Source organism: Canis lupus, chromosome 23, assembly GCF_011100685.1.
Source record: "Canis lupus familiaris isolate Mischka breed German Shepherd chromosome 23, alternate assembly UU_Cfam_GSD_1.0, whole genome shotgun sequence".
NCBI classification, from domain to species: domain Eukaryota; kingdom Metazoa; phylum Chordata; class Mammalia; order Carnivora; family Canidae; genus Canis; species Canis lupus.
The window spans coordinates 26615848-26638057 of NC_049244.1; the positions used below are offsets into that span (position 1 = coordinate 26615848).

The 22210-nt window shown below is 37.6% G+C and overlaps 1 long non-coding RNA gene across 1 annotated transcript in view; it reads right to left on the reverse strand.

The window, feature by feature from the left end:
- Window positions 1-2119: 2119 nt before the first annotated feature.
- The window catches only part of LOC111091919, an 89875-nt gene continuing 69784 nt past the window's right edge, over window positions 2120-22210 (reverse strand). Inside the window, exon 3 of the long non-coding RNA XR_005376996.1 lies at window positions 2120-4720. This is a non-coding gene — a long non-coding RNA (uncharacterized LOC111091919). The remainder of the gene's footprint in view (window positions 4721-22210) is intronic.

Consider the following 22210-nt stretch of genomic DNA (forward strand, 5'->3'; position numbering starts at 1 on the left):
AATGTAGTGATTCAATTCTATACATCAGTTTTGTGTTCATTTTAAGTGCACTCCTAATTCTCATCACCTATTTCACCCATTCCCCCATCCATCTCCCCTCTGGTAGCTATCAGTTTTTTTCTCTATAGTTAAGGGATCCCTGGGTGGCGCAGCGGTTTGGTGCCTGCCTTTGGCCCAGGGCGCGATCCTGAACATTCAGGATCGAATCCCACGTCAGGCTCCCGGTGCATGGAGCCTGCTTCTCCCTCTGCCTGTGTCTCTGCCTCTCTCTCTCACTGTGTGCCTATCATAAGTAAATAAAAATTAAAAAACAAAAAAACTATCATTAAAAAAAAAAAAAAGAGTCTGGTTTGTTGTGGGTTTTTTTTTTTTTTTTTTGTTCATTTGTTTTGTTTTTTAAATTCCACACATAGGGATGCCTGGGTGGCTCAGCGGTTGGGTTGAGCATTTGCCTTGGGCTCAGGGTGTGATCCTGGAGTTCCTAGATTGAGTCCCACATCAGGCTCCCTGCAGGGAACCTGCTTGTCCCTCTGCCTATGTCCTTGCCTCTCTCTGTGTCTCTCATGAATAAATAAATAAAATCTTAAAAAAAATAAATTAATGAAATCATATGGTATTTGTCTTTCTCTGACTGGTTTATTTATTTATTTTTTTTTTAATTTTTTTTTATTTATTTATGATAGTCACAGAGAGAGAGAGAGGCAGAGATACAGGCAGAGGGAGAAGCAGGCTCCATGCACCAGGAGCCCGATGTGGGATTCGATCCCGGGTCTCCAGGATCGCGCCCTGGGCCAAAGGCAGGCGCCAAACCGCTGCGCCACCCAGGGATCCCCTGACTGGTTTATTTTGTTTAGCATTATTTTACTCTCTAGTTTTATCCATGCTGTTGCAAATGGTGAGGTCTCATTCTTTTTTATAGATGAATAATATTTCATTGAATATACATACCACATCTTCTTTTATTCATCTATCAATGGACACTTGGGCTGCTTCCATTATTTATTTATTTATTTATTTATTTATTTATTTATTTATTATTTTTAAAGATTTTATTTATTTATTCATGATAGACACAGAGAGAGAGAGAGAGGGAGGGAGGCAGAGACACAGGCAGAGGGAGAAGCAGGCTCCATGCAGGGAGCCCGACGTGGGACTCGATCCCACATCTCCAGGATCATGTCCTGGGTGCTTAAACTGCTGAGCCACCCAGGCTGCCCTGCTTCCATAATTTAGCTATTATAAATAATACTGCAATAAACATATGTGTGAATGTATCTTTTAAATTAGCATTTTTGTATTCTTTGAGTAGTTACTATGGCTTTCTTTTCACTTCAATTGCATGAAAAATGCCTTTTCATTTCTTCACTTAAAAGCTGCATGTGGCTTTAGGTCTGAAATGAGTCTCTTGTAGGCAGCATATACATGAGTCTTGCTTTTTATCCATTCCATCACCCCATAACTTTTGATTGTAACATTTAGTCCATTTACATTCAAAGTAATGATTGTAGGTATGTACTGATGGTCATTTTGTTACTTGTTGTATGGTGGTTTTGTAGATCTTCTCTGTTCCTTTCTTCTCTTGCTCTCTTCTCTCATGGTTTGTTGGCTTTCTTTAGTGATATATTTGAATTCCTTCCTCTTTATTTTTTGCATACCTATTACTGGTTTTTGGGTTGTGGTTACCATTAGGTTTAAACAAAACATCTTATGCATATAGCAGTCCATATTAAGTTTATGGTTATTGAAATTTGAACCCACTCTTTATACCTCTCCCCCTCACATACATTTTAGGTATTTGGTGCCACACTCTACATCCTTTTATTTTTGGAATCCTTTGACTGATTTTTGTAGATATATGTACCTTTACTGCTTTTGTGGTTTCTATTTTTCTTACTCATGCTATGGTTTTTCCTTTCTACTCAGAGTTCTTTTAACATTTCTTGTAGGATTGGTTTAATGATCATGAATTCCTTTAACTTTTGTCTGTTTGGGAAACTCTTTATTTCTTCTTCTATTCTGAATGATAACCTTGCTGGATACAGTATTCTGGGCTGCAGTTTTTTTGTTTTTGTTTTTTGCTTTCAGCATTTTGAATATATAATGCCACTCCCTTGTAGCCTGTAAAGTTTCTGCTGAAAAATTAGCTGATAGCTTTATGGGGGTTTCCCTTGTATATAACTGTTTTTGTTTCTCTTGCTGTTTTTAAAATTCTCTATCACTACTTTTTACCATTTCACTTACTCTGTGTCTTGGTGTGGACCTCATTGGGTGGATTTTTGCGGGGGATCTCTGTGCCTCCTGGATCTGGATTTGTGTCCTTCCTAGATTAGGGAAGTTTTTAGCTATTATTTTTTTAATTAAATTTTCTGCCCTCCCCCTTCTCTCTCTTCTCCTTCTAGGGTCCCTATAATGTGGATATTATTACACTTGATGGTGTCCCTGAGTTCCCTAAGTCTATTCTCATTTATTATTATTATTTCTCTCTCTTGTTGCCATTACTCTGTTCTCCAGGTCACTGGCCCATTCTTCTGCTTCCTCTAGTCTACTATTTATTTACTTACTTATTTTAAAGGTTTTGTTTATTTATTTGAGACAGAGATAGTAAGAGAGCACAAGCGGGGAGAAGAGGGAGAATCAAGCTCCAAGGAGAGCGTGAGCAGGCAGCCCGATGTAGGGCTCAATCCCAGGACCCTGGAATCATGACCTGAACCAAAGGCAGGCACTTAATGGACTAAGCCACCCATGCTCTCCAATCCAGTGTATTTTTTATTTCAATTATTGAGTTCTTCATCTCTGACTGGTTCTTTTTTATATTTTCTCTTTGTTAAGGGTCTCACTGAGGTCCTCCACTTTTTCTCAGGTCCAGTGAATATCTTTACAATTATTTAAATTTTTCTATTAGGCACATTACTATCTCCATTTAGTTTAGCTCTTTTGTTCTCTCTTTTTCCTGTTTTATTCATTTGGGACATATTCCTCTATCTCCTTACTTTTATCTTACTCTCTGTATCTGTTTCTATGTGTTAGGAAAGTCAGCTACGTCTCTTGCTTGTGAAAATAGTGGTCTTATGAATAAGAAGTCCTGTAGTGCCCTACAGTGCAATGTCTCCTGTTCACCAGAACCTGGTGCTTCAGGGGTGGCAGGGGTGTGTGTTGCATGCATCCTATTGCTGTGGCTGAGCCACTTTTGCTTTCAGCCCAGTCTCTTTGCCTGTTGTGGGCAGTGTTTGGTCCCTCTGGTGTTAGTGGACCAGTATGGGGATGCCTTGGGCCCCTGTTGTTTCAGACTGGGTATTTGCCAGTGATGCAGTAGCACCAAACTGCAGGGCACTTTCCCTGTGTTGTCCCCTGAGAAGCTTTCATTGGTGGGTAGGGACTGCAGTCAAACCAGATGTCTGTCCCCACCTACTGCTGGGGGGCTGCAGTTTGACAGATGTGTGTGGTTATCTTCCCCGAGTCACTTTGGCATGATGCTGGTCCCTGTCAAGACTGCTTACAACCTGCTAGGCTTATGGCACCACTTTGGATGGCTTCTAGCCAAGGGCATATTGGAAAGGACACATCTACAAGAGAACATAGGGGCAAGGTGTGTGGTGTTGGCAAGGTTAACAAGGTACATCTACTGTGAGAGAAAACCTGAAGCTGGGCTGGAGGGGACATGTCTGCAGAACATGGGGTTAGGGAACATTGTAACTTGTTAGGTAACAAGTGTTGGCCTATACTGGTTCCCACAGGTATCTATGTGTCTAGACTGGGGGGCTGGGGAAGGAAATGGCACCTGCCAGCTCTTTTATTCTTGGAGAAGTCTCCCAGTGATTCCTGTACCTATCACATGTGCTCTGAGATTAGTAAACAAATCTCCCTCCTATCTATCCCAGGAGTTTTTCAAACTGCTACTTCTATGCTGTATCTGTGAAGGGCCATTTTTTTGTGCTACCTCCTTCAGGGCAAGAGCTCTGTTTCCTCTTGTCCTCCCAGTTCTCCCAGAGCTAAGCCTGCTGATTTTTAAAGCTAAATATCATGTGCATATTCCTCCTGCCTTGGGTGCCTGGTTATGAAGGTCTGTTTCTCTCCCCTTTCCATGCCCATGGTATCCCTCCCTCCTTTGGATAGTTTTGTGGGTCTGTTTAGCCCTGACTGCATTGCCCTTCCTATCTTCTTCAGTGTGGCCTCTTCTCTATATTTAGTTGTGGAGAGTCTCTTGTGCCATTCTTTGAGTCATTTTCTGGGCATTTACACTGATGTGGATATTATCTAGTTGTATTGGTGGGCCAAGGTGAGCTTAGGGTCCCTACTCTGCCATCTTCCCTGGAAGTCTTTGTAATATATTTTATTTATGACAAAGGAATATTGACTACAGAACTGTGTCCATGATGTTGTCTATGTCATGAGGCTTCTCTTGGGGCAGGGCACAGAAGAATATCACTCAGCACTAGGAGGATATAGCAGATTGCTTTCTTCAAAGATGGCCATACTAATACACTTTTCATCTCATCTCATCTGTTCTTACAATGTGGTGCTGCCATTCCTCCATCCAGGGATGGGGGCCTATATTCTTGCCCCTTGAATGTCAGCAGATCTTTGTGATATCTTGACTAGCAGAGAAAATAATCCTACGTGACTTCTGAGGATAGGTCATAAAAAGTATACATCTTCTGTCCAGCTCACTCTCTCTCTGTTGGTCTCATCCTTGGATTCTAGTCACCATGCTGTAAGGAAACTAAGCATAGAAAGGCCACATGTAGTAGATATCCTAGGTACCATTAAGTCCCCCTTAGCTATTCAAGTCTACCCAGCCAATAGACAGCATCAACTGCTACACATGTACTTGAGATAATTTCATCTCCATCTTTTGAGACCTCAACTGAGGCTCCAGAAATTGTGGAGGAGGGGTCAGTCAATTCTGTTACACAGTGTTTTAATTCCTGACCCAGAAAATCCATGAATATACAATGATGTTTTTATGTTATTATACTTTGGGATCATTTGTTATAGCAACCAAAGTAACTGTAACAGAGGGATCCTATCCAAGGACTACTGTGGTCCCCCTATCCGGGAAGAAGGAAGAGAGTCTGAGTGATGTTTTGGACTGGAAGGATGAGGCAAGGGGTAGTAAGAGGTAGGCAAGGGTGTAAAGCAAGGTATAGAACAGATGGGATCAGAGGATTCAAGAACTAAATCTGAGAACTGGGGGACTCTTGGCATGTGGTAAGTAGGCATTTACTATCCAAAGAGCCTGGTTTGCCTTGCAGCAAAGAGTGGTTCCAGATCAGAGAGGTGGTAGAGAAGGTTATCTTGGAAGCCAATGGGTGGGCTTCAGCATGCTGTAAAAGGGATTTGGACATCAGATGGGTGGCTGGACTAAATGATAATATTTAGGGGTGCCTGGCTGGCTCAGTCAGAAGAACATGCAACTCTTGATCTCGTGGTTATGAGCTCAAGCCCCACATTAGGTACAGAGATTACTTCAATAAATGAAACTTTGAAAAAAATAAATAAGTGATGAAATTTAATGTTCTTTCAGTTCTGATAATCCATGAAGTTCTTAGAAAAGCATAAAATACTATGCAAATGTATATATTAATATTAATGCATACTCTGTGGGCCTGATAAGAAGAGGCTTAATAGAAATTGGTAGGTAGCTAGGGATACCTGGGTTGCTCAGTCAGTTGAGTGGCTGGCTCTTGATTTTGGGTCATGTCATGATCTCAGGGACCTGGGATCAAGCCTCTTACATTGGGGTCCATGCTCAGGAATGAGGATTTTCTCTCTCCCTCTCCTTCTTCCCTTCCCCTGCTCTTTCTCTCTAAAATAAATAAATCTTAAAAAAAGAAGAATAAAATAAATTGGTATGTAGCTTAAAGTCAAGGCAAGAAGCTAAATAATTATCATAGGGTTAGTGGAGGCATCACTGTATCCCCCTTGTGTGATGGCAAGATATATTTCCACTATACCATCCACCATATGCTAACCTTCAGTTACTCATTAGAGTCCAGGCTCCAAGGAATATTCTCCTAAGATGAGGGGAAGTGAGGAAGAAGAAATAAATCCATATGGGAAGTAGGTGACACCACAGACATGGGAAAGAGGTAACTCCAACTCCTGGAGCCAACATTTATATACATTGTTGGAGAATGGGTGTAAAGGCAACCGGAAATGTAGTAGCTCCTGCCCTACATTCTCCAAATTATTCATAATATCTCTATTGATCCATTTATTGCAATAGCTTTTCATTATCAGTTCAATTAGGCTGACTTTTAATGTCTAAAGGGCAGGGATCAGATATCTTCATGTCCTTGGTGGTTAATATAAACCTGAAAGAGAACAGGAACTCAATAATTGTTTGATAAATATGTAGACAGAGGGAATGGCTGGCTGGCTGGCTGGCTGGCTGGCTGGATAGGTAGATAGATGGATGGACAGATAACATTTCCTGTTGGATATTTAAAGGTTGGCAAGCCTATGAACCAAGTGCTGGCTTGGTATTCCAGTACTTAGGAAATCTGGCCCAGAGTCTTTGAATATGGGTAGGTGAGGGGTACAAAGAAATCTGGACATTTATGAGTAGTCTTCTGATACTTCTGTATCAACTTATCCTCCTTAGAATTGTTCTTTAAACTACTGTGGAGCCCTATGATGGGTCCTCCACCAATTAAGTATATTGTTCCTTTATTCAAAAAATATTTATTGAGTGCCCTAGTCCCCATGCTAGGCATTGGAGATAAAGATATAAACAGGTTGTGACTCTGACTACTCATAATCAAACACAATCTGATAGTGCAAGGACAGTAGAAGAAGATGCTGCAGGGACATGATAAGAGCAGATACATTGATCTATGAAAGATCAAGGAAGATTTCCCATAGAGAATGATGTGGAGTGCTGAGTGAGGAATCAGGCAAAATGAATGGGGATGAGTACTCTAGGCAGAAAGAAAAGCATATGCAAAAGTCTAGAAACAAGCTAAAGCCAGAAAAGCTTCAGAAACAGAGGCATTCTATTGGGCCATATATTAAGCCATAAACAAGTATGAAGACTCACAGAAGATCCCTTTCTATTTGAACTGAAAAAAAAGGTCTGTTAGCTGAAAAGCCTATTTGCTGTCCTGAAAGGGCCAAATTGTAAGTTCCTGGTCAGCTAGGACTGTGTTTTTCTCATCTTTGTGGCCACAGCGGGCTAGCTTTCTTACACAGAGAAGGAACTCAGCACCTATTCTACACCTAAAACTTCCCTTAACATGTGAGCAGATTCTAATTTTCTTCTAGGAGATCCTGTGCTCCAAGGTGTTCAGACTGAAGGCAACGGTCTTGCACTCTTGCCTATGGAAACAACTCTGTATAAGCCTTTGGCTATCTCCTAATGACTGTGTATCTAGGTAGCTTTGTCTTGAGTTTCCTAAGAAGGAGATCCTAAGGCAAAGAGCTGGGTGCTAGTGGTTCATTGGAGAGGTAATCCCAGGAAACACTGGTAAGGGTAAGGGGAGGTAAGACAGGCAAGGGAAGGGAGCCAATAAAGGATATGCTAAGTGAGTTTACTGCTATATTACTGCTATAGGGGCTTGAACCTCTGTGAGTCTTTGGGGAATTGTATAGAGAACATCTCAGACTTGGTTCAGAAAAGAGGGAGTGGAGGTATTTATCCCACCAAATTCCATGTCTCATTGATTGATTCGGGGCAGCTCCTGAGAAAGAACTTCCAACATTTCTGGCCTGCCCCCCATGCAGGAAAAGGAAGTGAAGGGTTATGGGTAGGGTACTGAAGCATTTGCTACTGGTTGCCTCCTACTTAGGCCCTAAGCCTTGCTCCTGTGGCTGAGACACACAGGAAGTCATGTCCCAGAGGTCCAGGTCTCTGGATCATCATCTGGTCTTGTGCTAAGGGGGATTTCCCGATGGCAGGCAGGTTGAGGTCAATCCTGTGTCATTGCTCTGTTTGATCTACTGGGGTACTAAAGAAGTCACAAAATTCTTTGCTCACTTTTTTAAAGCTTCTTCCAACCCATATTCCAACTGTATTTACACTTCAGTTAATTTTTCATCTTCTGTATTGATATAATTTTTGTTTTTAATCAACATTACATTAAAATTTTCTCACCCTGACATGGTTCCTTGTTTTCTGCCTCACCCTTCCCCATGTCACAGTGCTGAAGAGATGTGGGACAGTCCAATGGTGATGGGGAAATGAAGTTTGGAAACTAGAAATAATGTCACAAGGTCATGTGGCTAGCTAAAAACAGAGCCAGGACTAGAACTCAAGTCTCTGGGCTTCTAGTTTCAGAAGCTGACAAACTGGTCATTGGGCTAAAACCAGGCTACTGCCTAGTTTTGTAAGTAAACATTTATTAGGACATTTGTTTACATGTTATATATAGTTTCTTTCATGCTACAACAGCAGGGCTGAGTAGTTGCAACAGAGACAGTATGTGCCCCACAAAGCCAACATGTTTACTATCTGGCCCTTTACAGAAAATGTGTCTGTTCTCAGCCACTGTGTATTCCTTTGTCCCCTAATCCCCAACTCTTGCATTATCTGCAGTTACAGTATCATCTCATATACAATTTCTCATTTACACTGCACAAGAACCCAGGTATTTCCATTTTATGGATGATAACATTAGGGCATAAAAAGGCTAAGTTACTTGCCCAAGATTACATAGCTGGTTTAAAGATAGAGGCAAGACTCAAATCCACATCTTCTGACTTTAAGTTTATGTGTTTTTTTCCACCAAGCCTCTGCTCTCTCTTGGGCTGTCATGCCTGTCCCCGGTTTAATTCCTAAATACTCATTCATTCAGGCAAGAGCCTCCTTCAATAGATGTATAGCTTTCTGTAGGGCACGAGTAATCTAGATGTATATCTTCATGTTTTTCTTGTTGCCTTCAACTCAAACATACTGCTGGTACAAGATAAGTTATAAGAATCCAGGAACAAAGTCATAAATTTTGATAATGTAGGTGGTTGTTTTTTATAAACTGTAATTTATTGGGGTAGAAATGTAAGCCTTTCAAATGCAGAGGACTGGGAAGATTTATCTGTGGCATACTGCACTAGAACTCAGTCTCACTAGTTAAATATTCCAGAAAGGTTTAATGTACCCAGTTGTGACCATTCCAAGCAAGAGCATTTTGTCTGAAATATTACAGTGGGACCATATGGTTCAGATAGTTGTCTGACAAATATATCAAGAGATAAAAGAATTACAAAAATTGAACACATGCCTCACTAGAAGCATGTATACAGGTGATTTATATTGAGAATCACTATTATACTAAAAAAGAATTTGTGGTCCCATCATAATTCATCTATAGCTAGCTCTAGACATTTAACATTTAAATGGTAAATTTAAATTATCTTATGATAAACAGTAGGATTCTATGTTTTACACACTTTTGGGTTAAAATTGACAAACTACCTTCAAACTATCACACACACATGACTTACCATGTGAATTTGACAACACTCAAACTGGTCTGTACCCCTTTCAAGGAGAAAAGTCCACTTTTTTCCCACCCTCCCTCTGCTCCCTTGGGCTCATGACTTTCCTTAAGTCTCACTTTTAAAAACCCACCCATTCAGCCAAGAGCCTCATGGCTTTTTCCATGACTTACATCATCTCAGGTGTATGTCTCTCATGTTTTTCTGTTGTCTCCAAACCAAACAAAAAAGGGAACTCTGACACAAGATAAATTACAAGAATCTAGGACCACATTTGGATGTTGCAGCAATATAAAATGCCTATAATCTTTTCTAAATGCTTTCTCTAAATCTCTGTGTTCCTTTCTTTGCAGACCAGTAACCAATAGCCCACAGAACAGCACCAATCTGCACTTTGAATGGCACTCAAAGAGAAAGATTTCCCATTCTTTATTTTCCATGTTGCGCTGGTTTTCTATTGTAAGCTCCTTTCTATATTCCCTCCCATCCTCTCAGAATTGGCCCTATTGCTTCCTTATTTCTATCTGTGAAACAGAATTGCACTTTCATCATAGTATTGTTAAGAAGGTTTTGATTCCCTTGGTAAGGTTTGCCAACCAAAAATGCTGGCTCCCTACTTCATGTACTCTCCTGGGAATGGCAGTGCTGTGCAAGACTCTCTTCTATTCTGAGTTGTGTAAGACTCTCTTCTATTCCACCTACACTTGGGTAGCATCTGCCACTTAGCCAGGGCAAAGGGAGGTACTGTTTAACATCTTTGTGACAGGAAGTGTCACTTCCCCATTGGCATCCAAGTCTAAAATAGATATCCCCACTGGGCAGAAACACTGTAGCCATGACACTACCTGTATCCTGTCATTGCCCTGGGAACTACCCCTTCCCACCCCTCTCCTCTGCCCATGGCTGAAGTCCTATTTGATTGGCTGCATTTCTAGTTGATCATATCATACTGAATATTAAGTAGCTAGAACATTCATTTTTGACAGTTACCTTGCCTGAAAGCCTAGTTGTCCCCATCAGTTTAACCCGCCCCTCCATTAAGATCAGGTTGACAGACACGCTCTTAACTAGAAGAGAGAAGAGCATATTTTAAACTATACCAATCCCATCTGAAGTGTTAATTGCTGATATACACTGTGAAGTAGCATTTTTAAATGGATGAAATTTTAGCCTTTACTCCTGGTTGGTGTTTAGACTTTGATGGCTAAATTTCTCTAGAAGATAAATTATTTTGGGAACAGCTTGGGAATAGAACTGGCTTCTGTTCAAATTAAAGTTTGTCACCATCATACATTTTGCTTCCACATCCTCTCATCTCTACTTTTAGCCGTGTGACTTGCTAATTCCCCTGTATTTCAAAGGTGAGACGTGCCAACATTGACGGAGGTAGTGAGTTACTGGGGGAAAGGAAAGAGACTTTGACCTTGGAGAAAACATTACAAGTAAATGTTACTTTAAATGCTTGGAGGAAAAGGTACATTGTTAGTTACAGGGAATTAAAGAGAATGATTAAAAATACTAAACTTTTTAAAGATGAAAGACATGCCTTATTAAATTAAAATCTTACACAAATGCCAAAAAAAAAAAATACTGTAGTTTGAGGAACCTGTAAGAAATGTGAAGATTCTGTTTTCTCAATCCATTGCAGTCCCATATCTCAGAAAAACTGAGACTCACAGCTTTCAAAACAATTTAAACTCCTAAGCAATGACATTCGGTAAGCTTCTGGCCATCACCAATTTCAGGAGGTTCCAAGGATTATCTTCCTTCTCCCTCACCTCCCTTCTTCATGTTGATTCTAGCAGCTGATATTTAAAGATGTGGATGACAAGAAATAATGCCATTTCCTCCACTGTTTTAAAAAAAGAATTGTTGAACTCAGACATGACTGTCACTCACAGCCCCAACATTTGACTGACACTTTTTAAAAAGCTATGTTTTTCTTTCAAAACAAGGGTGACAGTTCCTGCATTAAAAAAAAAAAAAAAGAAAAAGAAAAAAAAAAACCCCATCAACTGGGAAACACAATCACTAGAAATTTTTGGCACACTACTTTGGGAGAAAGAGGTGATTGAGAAGAAAACAGGCTAATGTTGAGCACATTTGTTTAGAGCAACTGTCCAAGTCGTATCCCAGAGTCAGGGCAGATTCCAGCAATTTCTTTCTCATTCCATATCTGTTAGTTTTGGTCAGTGATGATTAATGGTTATAATGGTGACTCTTATACACATGAAGATCCCGACCATCAAAGGAAGAATAAATAAATATTGATTGGTACACTGTCCTTACTAAGGCAAGAAATTATACCAAAACATTATTTAAAAGAAAATCACAGGCCCAAAACAGAGTCCCTTGTGCTAGGCCCATGTCACTAAACCATGGTTTAATACTTAACCTAACTGCAGTTTTAATCTTCCTTAAGAATGCAATCTTAACTGGTCAGTCTAGAATTTCCTGGTCAGCAACTGAGAGGTAATTCAATCTAATAAGACCCTTTTGTCTCTGCCAAAGGAAGGTCAACTTTTCTGTTGATGACTTTTTTGTGCTATCATTTCTATGCTTTTAAAAATTTTCCCTTTTGTACAGATCTTTTGTGCTCCTGTCTAGTTGGTAGATGAGATACAGCCTGATTCATGAATAGTTCAATAAAACTGACTAGGTCTTCAAATTTAACTTGATTAAATCTTTGTTATTTAATATTTCAGAAAGATTTTCAACTTTAGTTGAAACCTTCATTTTAACCAATTGATTAAAAAAACCTAGAATCCAGATTCCTTGAATACTCTGGTTAAACTATTATCTCATCTGTAAAATAAGAAAGTTCTAGCAGAAAGTTCCTTCATTTATTTAGCAAAGACTTATTAAGTGCCGAATCTGTGCCAAATACTGTATTAGGTGCTGGAAATACAGTCATGAGCAAAACAAAATTCCTGCACTCACATGACTTATAGATTAGTGGGAAATATATATAAAAAGCAAATAATTGTATAAATACTTTATAATTCCAATTGTGGTAGATCCTACAAAGAGGAAATACAAGATGTTATAAGAAAGTGTCATGCGGACAGAGAAACCTATCTGGGATTCCTAAATCCCAGCAATAAAAGCATGTGCAAAGGTGCTGAGGTGGAGGTGGAGTTCTATCCTTTAGAGAAAAGGAGAGTGGAAAAACAGCTTAAATGGTATAAGTAAGTTGATCAGGGATGACTCCAGAGACCATGCAGTGACTAGATCAGTTAGGGCTTTGTTGGTCATAATGATGAGTTCATATTTTATCCAAATAACAAAGAGAAACTGTGGCTAGGACACCTATTTGTTCCCCAATATCTGTTCATACCTTTTTTCCTTTAGCAATAGAACACCTGAATGTAGGCAGACACACAGCTGCCCAAAATAAAGGCTACATTTCCCAGACTCTTATGTGATGGAGCTCTTGCCGATGAAGTGTAAGCAGCAGTGACAGAAGCAACTTCCAGGAAGTATCTTTAAAGAAAAGGGTGTACTATTCCTTCTCTCAAGTGGGACTGCTGAAGGGATGGCAGGAATTTAAGTAGCCATCTTGGACCATGAAGGTAGAAGTTACATACCGAGGACAGCAATACCACAAAGTGAATGAAACCTGATTACCTGTCACCATAAGGGGCCACACTACTTGTGGTTGGATATCTCTGGGCTTCCACTATGTGAGAGGAGATTACACAGAATTACACATCTACTCAAGCCCTCTTAGACTTTCTGTCAGTCTCTGCTGAATCTATTCTTACTTGATTCAGAACTCATTTCTTAAAAAGAGAGGTTAAAGAAAGGTCTTTCATGATGGGATTATCATCTGTTAGCCCACAAATTTCTCTGACCTTTACAACAGACCTGAATATTTAATCTAAGAAATAAAACCAGAGCAAAGCTTTTGTTTGCTTACTCATTCATTTTTTTATTCATTCACTTAATCACTTGGCACCTGCTACATACAAAGTACTTGTCTTAGGTGTAGAGGACAAAACACAAATACTTTGATGTCTAACCTAAAAGGACTTATAATTTGAAAATACGATGTGGATGACCCAAGAAGACAGTTAAAGAAAAGCTGATGTTAAGAACAGGACAATTCACTGAGATAATAAAACTATCATACATTGAGTCTACTTGTACCTATAAAGCTACGACATGGACTAAACTCCATTCCAATTCAGAAACTATCTAAACTAATAATCGAACATACAAAGTTTCAGAACAACAGGAAACTTTAAAGAAAGCCACTACCTGTCTAATTAATAGGATTCTGCTGACCTCAGCAGACCACTCAAGCAAAGTAAACAGGCAAAGATCATTTCCTCCTTTGAAACTAGGGATTAACAAAGAAAACTCAGCCAAACACTGGGCTTCAAACACCTGCTGATGAAATCTGTTTTATCATTGTCATTGCCAAAGCTAGTCCCCAGTCACAGGTTTATCATAGTTGCTGAGATCTTACTTAAGAATTACTGCTGCAGTTTTATTGGAGAGAAACCTGATATGATATTTAGAAGTAAAGTTGAAGAGCCAAATGTCTCAGCAAACAATCCTTTAAGAACATTTACGAGCATACACCAGCTAAGGGAGGAAGCCCATGGAAGATAGTGTGCTACAGTCTTAGGGAGGGCTATTTTTTTAGCACTTCTGTGCCAGGGATTGTGTAAAGCACATATTATAGGAGAGCTTGCTTAATATTGATAATATTTCTGTGAGATTTGAATGTTGTCTCCTTTAACACATAAAGAAACTGAGGCTGAAGAGGATATGATTTACCCAGATCATGCAATCCAGATGCATTCTATTCATTGAGTCAGGCAACATGAAACTCTGTGGGAGATGGTGTCTTCAACTGTAAATCGGAAGTGAGGGGTGTTAGCAGATGGTCTCTAAGGGCATTTTCCTTGTAAAAGCCAACTATAGTTCTCCACCTAATAGCTAACAAGCCTGTTTCTGAGCCTTGGGACCAGTTCTAGCAAGAGTAAAGTCTTCTCCTTGTACTAAGTTAATAAAACCAGCACAATAAACCAACTGTCTCTCTAGTGACTCTTCATCTTAAGATGAAGATCTTCATTTAAGATTTGAAAACATTTTAAGATGTATGAAAACTGGCACTTCGAGACACTTTGGTGCAAACTTTTATGGAAAAAAACGAGAAACATTTTACAATACTGACACTTAAAAACTTAAATTCTGTAATTCTGTTTGATGATGGGTTACTTCTGTCTTATGTAAAAGTTTGGAGAAAGGCATTTAAGCTAGTGTAGCAGCTCTGCTTGATGAGGTTCTCAGGGACATAGGATTCCCCCAGGCCAGTGCTCTATCATCCCTATGATGTGGCCCTTGTCTTCAAGGTCCAAGAAAGGGGTTAGAGCTCCAGACACATCTGCATACTAGGCATTAATATAAAACATAAAGAAGGAGAAAAGAGTGTTTACCAGTTAAGAAGATATCAGATATTCCACATAGTACTTGTGCTTACATCCCAGAATTTAGTCAGTCCTAGGGCCAAGTGTTCTAATAACAGAGATATGAGATATAGTCGTCTTTATTCTGGGCAGTGAAACACTCAGCTAAAAGTCTAAGGCTTTATAATGAAGGAAAAGGAATAAAACAGGCACTGGTAATAGTCAGTGGTCAATGCAGTAAGTAAATAAGAAGGAAAGGAGTTTGTACATTATGATACTATGTGTGAAGAAAAAATATGTGAATACACATATAAAATATCCTCAGAAACACTCTAGAAACTGACAGCTTCTTAGAGCCCTTCAATACTGTTTAAATTGTCACCATGAGTACAAATTGCTTTTATGATTTGAAATCTTAATTTGGCAATTGATAAAATTTATACAAGAATGGATCAAGAAACTTGAGAGAAATATACACAAATATTAAGGAAATTGTCTGTGGGGGGATACAGCAGCAAGTTACTAATTGTTCTTTTATTTTTTCTGCAATAATTTCTGCTTCTAAACACAGGTACTGGGGCACCCAGGTGGCTCAGTAGTTGAGCGTCTGCCTTTGGCTCAGGCCATGATCCTGGGGTCCCAGGATCGAGTCCTGCATTGAGCTCCCTGTGGAGAGACTGCTTCTCCTTCTGCCTATGTCTCTGCCTCTTTCTGTGTGTTTCTCATGAATGAATAAATAAAAATTTAAAAAAATAATACACAAGGTACTGCTTCAAAAGTCAAGATGAATTAAGATGGAGTTAAATTAAGAGTAAAATATGCTAAGTGAAAGAAGTCAAACTCAAAAGAGTATATAGTGTATGATCTAAACTAAAGGGCATTCAGGAACAGGTAAGTCTATTGGAAGAGGGAACATATCAGTAGTAAAACCAGAGGTTAGAGATAAAGGAGGATGTGACCACAAAATCTCAGATTGGAGAGGCTACAGCATGAAGAAATTTTTTACAGTGATAAAAATAGTCTATATCTTTTTTTATCCTAATCATAGAAATTTTAACCCTATGAAAAATATTCCAGAGTACAGAGAAAGAGGGAACACTGCTCAAATAATCTGATGAGGCTAGCCTAATCTTCATAGTAAAAACTGACAAAGATAACGTGAGAAAAAAATTGAAAGTCAATTTCAAGTCATGAACATAGATATAAAAATCAAAAAATATTAGCAAACTATATCAGAAAACAGATTTTTAAAGATAATAATATATGACTAAAGTTAAGTTTATCACAGAAATGAGTAGTTAACATTAGAAAATCAATTAATATAACCACAATCTTAGTCTAAAGGAGAAGTATTACACATTACCTTAATAGACACAGTAAAAATATCTCCTAGAATTTAGTATACAGGTCTGATAAACATTCTTAACAAACTAGTAATACAAAGAAACTTCCTTAACCAATAAATGATATCTGCCAAAATCCTAAAGTAAACATTATACCTAATTGTCAATATTGAAAGCATTTCTTTTAAGCTGAGGGAATGAAAAAAAAAAAACAACAGAGCACCTGCCATCATCTCTTATATTCAACCTCATACTGAAGGTTCTAGCCAATAAAAAAAGAAAAAAAAAAAGAAAGTTAAAGAATAAAGATAAGATGTGATTCACAATAAAACAGTCATTATCCGGGATCCCTGGGTGGCGCAGCGGTTTGGCGCCTGCCTTTGGCCCAGGGCGCGATCCTGGAGACCCGGGATCGAATCCCACGTCGGGCTCCCGGTGCATGGAGCCTGCTTCTCCCTCTGCCTGTGTCTCTGCCTCATTCTCTCTCTCTCTCTCTCTCTCTCTCTCTCTTTCTCTCTCTCTGTGACTATCAGAAATAAATAAAAATTAAAAAAATATATTAAAAAAAAAACAGTCATTATCCATAGTTGATATATCTACACATGAACTCCAGAGAACCTACATACCAATAGTAGAGCTCATTAAAGATATAAGCAAGTTCATCAGATACAAAAATCCATACATAAAAGTCTAGTGCATTTCTATCCATAATCAATACTTAGAGTAATTTTTAAGAGATGCCATTTACAATAGCATTTAAAGAGCATTAAGTACCTGGAAATAATTGTCCTAGAGATATGCAAGGCCAATGAAGAAAATTATACAACTTCTGCGAACTGTATTTAAAAAAACAAAAGTAATAGAGAAATAATACTATGCAGATATATTAAAAAATTTGATGTTATAAAAATATCAATTCTCCCCTAATTAATCTACAGTATCAATGTAGTTTTAACAAAAATTGCAACAAGTCTTTATTTTTAACTCAACGACCTATATTCAAAAGTGTATTTGGAAAAGCAAAGGGTCAAGAATAGCCAAAATATTCCCCAAAAGGAGAATAAGATGGGAACTTGCCTGATCATATACCAATATATATCATAAAGATATAATTGTTAAAACACTATAAACACTATACACTAATGGACACAAGAATAGACAAAAAGTCCAATGAAACAGAATGGAGAGCCTAGAAATAGAACTACACACATATAGAAACTAGATATATGGCAGAATCGGCAAAATAGCCTAGGAGGTAAAGGATGGTCTTTTCTATCGTGCTGGGGCTACTGGTTATCTATTATACACTATACATACTTCTTCATACCATACATCGAAATCAGTTCTAGGTCAAGTAAAGATTTAAATATGAAAAACAGACATATACCAAGTATTTAGAAGACAATATAGAAGTATAGATTTACAACCTTGAAGGAAAGAATTTCTTCAATAAGATACCAAAAGGCACAAAAATCATACAACATATGATTATAGCCTTAGTTACATTAAAATCAAGCTTGTTTATCCAAAGATACTGAAAAGAATAAAATGAGAGGCCAAAATTTGGAAATCTTTGTAACATATACAACTAACAAAGTATCAGTAATAAAACATACTATAAAAGCTTCCACAAATCAATAAGAAAAAGACCATATAACAGAAAAACAGACTAAAGAAGAAACACTTCAGAGAAGAGAAAATATGAATGGCCCATAAACACATGAATAGATGCTCAAGTTCATTAGTAATAAGTGGAATGTAAATTAAAACCACACCAAAATAAAATTTCACTCCTACAAGCTAGCAAAAATTAAGAAATCTGAAAATATCTAATGTTGGAGACATTATTGAGCAACAGAAATTCTCACAAATACTGTTGGGAGAGGATGAATTGGTACAACCATATTGAAAGACACTTCGACATTAAGAGTGTTGAAATTTTGTATACCTTAGGATTCAACTTACATTTCTATTTAGGGCATATGTGCCCTAGAGAACTTTTTACATGTGTGTATAAGAATATTTATAGCTTCCTGTACATAATAGCAAAAAAGCTGGAAATAATCCAAACATCCATCAATAGAAGAACAAATAATTCTTATGTGAAAGATACAGGTGATGGAATTGTATATGAAGTGAAGATAAACTACAGCAACATACATCAACATGGATGAACCTCAAAAGTGTGAAATTTAATAAATATATCAAATTTGCATATAGAAACATTAACATAAATTTCAAAATATGTAAAACCAATCAATATATTATTTAAAAATATAAACATATAAACTATTGCAAAAGAAGGACAAATAGGAACATGAAAATATGCTCAATATCATTAGCTATCAGAGAAATGTAAATCAAAAGCACAAGATGCCACTTCATTACCCACTAAGATGGCTATCATAAAAAAGACAGATAATCCCAAATGTTGGTAAGAATGTGGAGAAATTGAAACACTCACATATACTTCTGATGAGAATGTGAAATGTTCAGTCACATTGGAAAATGTCCTGGCAGTTCCTCACAAAGTTAAATATGGCATTAGCAATATAACCCAGAAATTCTACTTCCAAGTATTGAAACACTCTAAAGAAAATTGAAAACAAGTCCACACAAAATGTATGTATGCAAGTGTTCATAGTAGTGTTATTCATAATAGTAAAAAAAACTGCAAACAGCCTAAATGCCCTTCACCAGATGAATGGATAAATAAATGTGGTCTATGCATATAATATCATTAGCAATAAAAAGGAATGAATTACTAATGCAGACTACAATGTGGATGAACCTTAAAAACATTACCCTAAGTGAAAGAAGCTAGGCACAGGGGCCACATAGCATATGACTCCATTTATATGAAATGCCCCAAATAAGCAAATCTAAATAGACATAAAGTTGATTAGTAATTGCTTAGGGTTGGGACAGGACAAGTTGGAGAATGGAAAGTAAGGATAAAGGGGTACAGGATTTCTTTGGGGGATGATAAAAATGTTCAAAAATTATTGTGGTGATGGTTGCACAACTCTGAATGTACTAAAAATCACTCAATTATACAAATTGAGTTCATTGCATGCTATGTGAATTATATCTCAAAAAAGCTGTTATAAAAGATTAAAAAAGGTCAAGGCTCATTAAGAGAAAGGTAAATATGTGAGGTGATGGGTATATTAATTAACTTGATGGAGGGAATCTTTTCACAATTCATACATATATCAAATCATGCTGTACATTTTAAATAACTAACAGTTTTGTCAATTATACTTCAGTAGAGCTGAAAAAGATAAGGGCAAGAGAATGGAAACACAAAATTCAGAATGGGGAGAGAATGGAATGGAAACAAGGAAGGACCTACAGAACATTTCATGGTAAGATGCTTTTTACTAAACTAAATGGAGCTACATATATGTATTCTGTATCATAATCTACCATATATATTTAAAATATTTTAATGGCCAATAAGTATATGAAAAAGTTGAAACTCTTCAACATTAATAAAACAACAGTCACATGGTTGTCTTTAATCCTATGAAACTGCCAAGGGTTGGCATTTGCATGATGAAATATATGCTCTTATATACTGCTTGGGGGCTGGCGGTTACACATTGCAGGAGCCTTTCTGTGGGACACTTTGATAATGTGCATCATGAGCCTTAATGTATAAATACTCTTTCTCCTAGTATTTCCTTTTCTAGGCATATATTTATATCTCTCTTCCCTTGTATCTTTGGCAGGCCCTATGACTTGCTTTGATTAACAGAATAAGGCAAAAGTGATGGGACATCCAAGCCTGAGTCTTTTTTAAAAGGATTATCTTTCTCCCTCTTGGGATCCAGTTACCATACTGCAAAGAAGTTCAGGTTTCACTATGAAGTGATAAAAACAAAACAAAACGAAACAAAACAAAACAAAAAACCAGAAAAACCACATGGAGAGTCCTGGAGGTGGTCAGACTGTCTCTGATGATGCAGCCCAAGCCAAGTTATCAGCTGAGTACAGCCACAGGAGTGACTTTAGCTCTATCACATGGACCAGAATTTCCCAGCTGAGCCCAATCAACCCACAGAATAGTGATGAAATCATGTTGCTTTAAGCCACTAAGTTTGGGATGGTCTGTAATGCAGCAACAGAACGAAATAATATCCTAAAGAAATAATGAGAGATATCAACAAATACTTATGTATAAGGCTGTTCACATAAGTAATAGCAAAAAACATTAGAATTAATCTAAACGTCTGTGTTGAACTTCTGTTGTTGCTTTGGCTACTCAGCATTCCATTTCTTTTATTATAACAGTATCCAGAATTTCTTCTATGAAAAGCTCCCTCTTCATTTTCAGTCAATGTGGTTCCAATGAGGTTTCCCTGTGCACCAGGAGTGGACATATGACTCAGATCCAGCACCAGATCTCCCCCCTGGAATTGGTTCAGGGATGGGCCATGACTCACACAATATGGTCACAATCAGAGTGAATCTCAGATTTGTATAGGAGCTATAGGAAAGAATTTTCTTTCTTTTGAGACTGTTGATAGTCTGAATGATTGAAGACAAGAATTCCTAAGAAACTGGGAATTAAGTGAACACTGCAGGCAGTAGAACTGAAGGATGAAGAGAAACAGGTCTAGATGACATTTTTGAGCTTCTAGATCAAGCGATTCCCTGGACTTTCTGGGCATGTATCCCAACAAGAGTCTTTTTTGGCTTGTCCCAGTTAAATGGAATTTTCTGTCTCTTGCAACCAAGATTCCTAATCAATACAAGGCCTGTCTTAGGGAAAGTTTGCTTCTGTTAGGGAAAGGAGCAGACATCCATTCAAAAAAGAGAGGAAGCAAAAGAAGGGAAGATCTTATGGGCATCATGAGACCTGGACAGTTACCAAGCCACAAACCTCTGCATTTTTCATGGTCTCTGTTTTAAATATGTCTGTAGCATTTCTTTCTGTTTTATAGACAGCTTCTTCTGTCCCTTCTATACAGGCTTTGTAATAATCTCAATCTTCAGAGTTTATGTTACCTTTAAACTCATCTCCATAAATATAAGAGACATGGTTTTAGCAGCCAATGTCAAATTCCCAAAGGAAAAAATCTGATTCACTCAGCTTTGGCTGAATGTCTACCTTTGGTGAAATCAGCCATGTCCAAAGGCAATGATCATGAAATCTCTAGGTGTTGCTTTATTTGGAGCTGTTAGCTGGATTCCCTAAAGCAAGATATAGGCAAAAAGTAAATGATATGCATATCTAAAATATCACAAAGTGAGGGAAGAATGTGTGATTAAGGAGTGATACACTATAGGATAGTATGCAGCCACCAAAGACATGTTTCTGAAAAATGCTTAATATTCTTCAACAAATGGTGCTGGGACAACTAGATTTCCACATGCAAAAGAATGAAGTTGGAGCCTTATTTCACACCACATACAAAAATTAACTCAAAATAGATAAAAGAGCTAAGTATAAGCATTAAAACTATAATACTTCTAGAAGAAAACATAGGTATAAATCTCCATGATCTTGGGTTTGACAAGGCTTTCTTAGATATGACACCAAAGCAACAAAAGAAAAAATAAACTGGACTTCATAAAAAGAAAACATTTTTATACTTCAAATAACACTATCAAGTAAATGAAAAGACATCCTATGAAATTGAAGAAAATATTTGCAAATTATATATCTAATAAGGATTTAATATCCAGGACATATAAAGAAGTTCTCTAAACCAACAACAAAAGAAAAACAATCCAATTAAAAAATGGGAGAAGGACTTGAATAGATATTTCTTTAAAGAAGATATACAAATTGCCAACAAATATATGAAAAGATGCTCAATGTCATTAGTCATTAAGGACATGCATATCAAAATCATAATGAGATATCATTTAACCTCCTTAAAATTCTTATAATAAAACACAAGTGTAAAATTCCATAACCTTGCATTAGATTTCTTAGATATGACATCAAAAATTCAAGTGATGAAAGGAAAAATAAAGTATATGATCAAGAAAGTGAAAAGAAAACCC